Genomic DNA, 3,607 nt, shown 5'->3' on the forward strand with positions numbered 1-3,607 from the left:
GGCCTTACCTCCAGGTGGAAAAACTCATGCCTCTGAGCTCCCCGTGGGATTAGGCTGAGACTAGACTTCAGTTTGACCTACACATTTGCCCAGCCTCCTCTCTGCCCTATCCTGATTCCCTCACTCCCTTACAGGTTTTACCTGGGAGTAGTCCCCCAGTAAACCCCTGTCTCAGGCTCTGTTTCTGGGGAACCCAACCAAAGACAGTGCCTCAGGGGTGGTCAAAGGAGGGAGACTCTGCGTGGAACGGGGCCAGCTCTGCCTGTGGGCTTGTGGGAAGATTCTGGGAACTCCACTGGGCTGATAAGCCGACTGGGGGCCCAGAGGAAGCCCAGCGTAACCCTGTCCCCTGCCAGGCTCACCTGTGCACACCACTGCACGGCTCCGGAGGAGCAGGGTGAGCTCATTAAGAACCATCTGTGCCACCTTCCAGAACAGCAGGTATTTTTACTATATGGCAGCTACTGTGTCCCTGGGCATCTTCAGTGAGCTCTATGATTCATTCATAAGATTGGCAAGATGTGCCAAAGGGCATCCTTATAATATTTAGCTGGGACTGTTTTTGAAAGGCTTAAGGTTGGGAAGAAAAAAAATTAAGTTTCATGGCTGCAACTTGTGCTGTGTAACATACTGAACTGAAAACCAGGAGCTGCAGTGACCTGGCTGGGGTAGTCCTGTTCTCAAAGTGGCTCCACTGAGGAGACCGGCAGACACCAAGGGCGGGTGGGAGGGGAAGGCTGAGTAGCTCGTTGTGGTCCCCAAGAGGCGTGGGGGGCAGGTAATGCTCCCAGTGTAATTGTGGGACAGTGGGGGCCGCAGGGGAGCAGAAGGGGCTGGCATTTGGTGTCCAAAGACAATCATTCAGGTTCTATGATCTTCACTAACTACAGGCAGGCCCTGGAGATATTGTGGGTTGGATTCTAGACCACAGCAATAAAACGAATATCACAATAAAGCAGTCACAAGAATTTTTTGGTTTCCAGTGCACGGGAAAGTTATGCTTACACTATACTGTAGTCTATTAAGTGTCCAATAGCATTGTCTGTCTAAAAGAACAATGTACATACCTTAATTAAAGAATACTTTATTGCTAAAAATCGTTAACCATCATCTGAGCCTTCAGCAAGCCATAGTAGTAACATAAAGACTACTGATCACAGATCACTATAACAAATATAATAACAGTGAAAAAGTTTGAAATGTTGTGACAATTACCAAAATGAGACAAAGAAACATGAAGTTAGCAAATGCCATTGGGAAAAAGACGCTGATAGGCTTGCTTGATGCACAGCTGCCACGAATCTTCAATTTGTGAAAAAACACAATATCTGCGAAACGCAATAAAGCAAATTACAATAAAAGGAGTTCTGCCTGTACATTTCCTTGAGCCAGTTACCTTCCTTCTTTCCACCTGCTTTTCCTTTCCTGTAAAACCCAGCTCACAAAATCGCTGCGAAGAGGCATGTGAGAGAATTTAAAAACTGTGAAGTGCTGGGCAGAACAGCAGTTGTTAGGGAGAGACTAAGAGGGGACCCTCAGAGCCTCTGGTATTTCCTCTCCCTCCTGGGCAGGTAGGCTGGGAAAACTCCCGCGATGCCCTGGGGGAGGAAGTATGTCAGAGCAAAACACTTTTCAGCCATAACTTCAACCACCATGTCACTTTGTTCTCACTAGTTCCTCTGGGGAAAGGTATTTTAGGGGTGTTTAACTGACGCTGCCTGTTTCGGTGTGGGCAGCTACATGCCCAGACAGGATGGGTTGGAGCTGATCTATATTTTGGTGGTGGAAAAGATTAATTCTGGGCCTGCTCAGCTGTCAAGATCCTCCTCTGTGACCACACAGTCATAGATACACAACATCCCAGCACAGCATGGATGCCCATCCAGGTCTGCGGCAAAGGACAGAGGTTGGGCAGTGGCTGCAGCGTGCTTTGGTTTACATTTCTTTTCCCAAAGACGGCTGTTCAAGGAGAGATTTTTGCCTGTCTTACATATAGTCAGTAAAGGAAAATGTGTTTGCAGTTCTCAAGTCCTGTGAACCACCCCAGGGAAACAGACTTGAGCAACCCCTTCTTTTGGTGAGTTCTCAAAGAAAAGACCTTTGCTTCATTAGTAAGCAAAAGTTCAGCCTCTTCTGGGTACCCAGCCTCATGCTAGGAACGTGGGCAGGGTTTCAATAGATGGCAGCACTCCAGTTCGTGTTTACAAGCCACTAGGGCAAAGAGTACTGGACTTGGAGTTAAGGGACCCTGGCCAAGTTACTTACCCTGTGTCTCCTCATCTTTAAAATGGGAGTTCAAAAGATTGCTTATAAGCATGAAATGAGAAAAGAGAACAGTTTATGACAATGTAACTGTGGAATATTAGAGCTAGAAGAGACCTTTAACTGTGGTAGCTAGTTTCCCCAAAATGTCCCTCCCCCTCCACCAGTGAACCAAGCCTCTCAGTACTCACATCTCCCAGTATTTACTCCCTTAGGTCATAAGGAGCCTTGAGGTTTCCATAACTGGGTCTCTTGGGTAGTTTACTTTTGGGATTCTTGCCCTTAGGACCCAGCTCCCATGCTGTGTGAAGCCCCCAAGTCACAAGGAGAAGCCATGTGTAGGCGCTCTGCATACCACAGCTGAGTTCTCAGCCAGCCTCCAGAATCAATTACCAGCAATGAGGACGAGCCATCCTGATGGCCAACCCAGATGAGCCTGTTGATGACTCCAGCCAACGTCTGATGGCAACTGTTTGAGAGACCCCAAGTGGGAACTGCTCAGTTGAGTCCAAGTCAACCCACAAAATAGAAAGTGATAAGAATTTTTTGTTTAATCCACCAGATTTTAGAGCATTTTGTTATATAGCAGTAGAAAACTAGAAGGAAAATCTTCTATTTCAGTGGTTATTAAAATTTGGGGGACATGGACTCCTTTGAGAATAATAATAGTACTCACTACATTCTAGGCCTTATGGCAAATGCTTTACTTAAATAAAAAAGATTAAATAAGAATTCCATTGTTTAATCCTCATAATGAGCCTCTGCAGTGGGTACCTTTATTATAATCCCCATTTTACAGATGAGGAATTGGAGGCTTAGAGATGTTGTCTGATGAAAGCTGGGCCCTCTTTCCCCAGAAAAATGTCTTCATGCACCAACACCAATAACTGACATTTCTCTGTTTGAGAAGCCCTGATGAATCTAACTCGTGTACTTGACATTAGCCAATTATGGGGTACAGAAGTGCAGTAATTGCTTAAGAGTACTGCCTTAGTTCACAGGAAGCCTTTCTCAAGTTGGCACAGAAAAGTCCATATGAGCCAAAAGCTGGTGAGCTGCCCTAAGTAAATAGGCACCTCACTCAAAACACGTCCTTTATACATGGCTGCTCCCCAAGCAGAGTTATGTGTGGCTCTGTGTGTGACTGTGACTGTGTGTGTGTGTGTGTGTGTGTGTGTGTGTGTGTGTTTAAATAATGAAACTATAAAAGTGCTGGAAGACAATAATGTCTGTTACAGCTAACAGGAAGTTTGAGACAATTATGGAAGATAGAAAACAGATGAGTCTGAGCTGATTTGGCAAAGTGAAATAGGATCAGAGAGGCTTTTTCCTCTAACTCCTAAGG

This window comes from Physeter macrocephalus, chromosome 18, assembly GCF_002837175.3.
Source record: "Physeter macrocephalus isolate SW-GA chromosome 18, ASM283717v5, whole genome shotgun sequence".
Taxonomy (NCBI): domain Eukaryota; kingdom Metazoa; phylum Chordata; class Mammalia; order Artiodactyla; family Physeteridae; genus Physeter; species Physeter macrocephalus.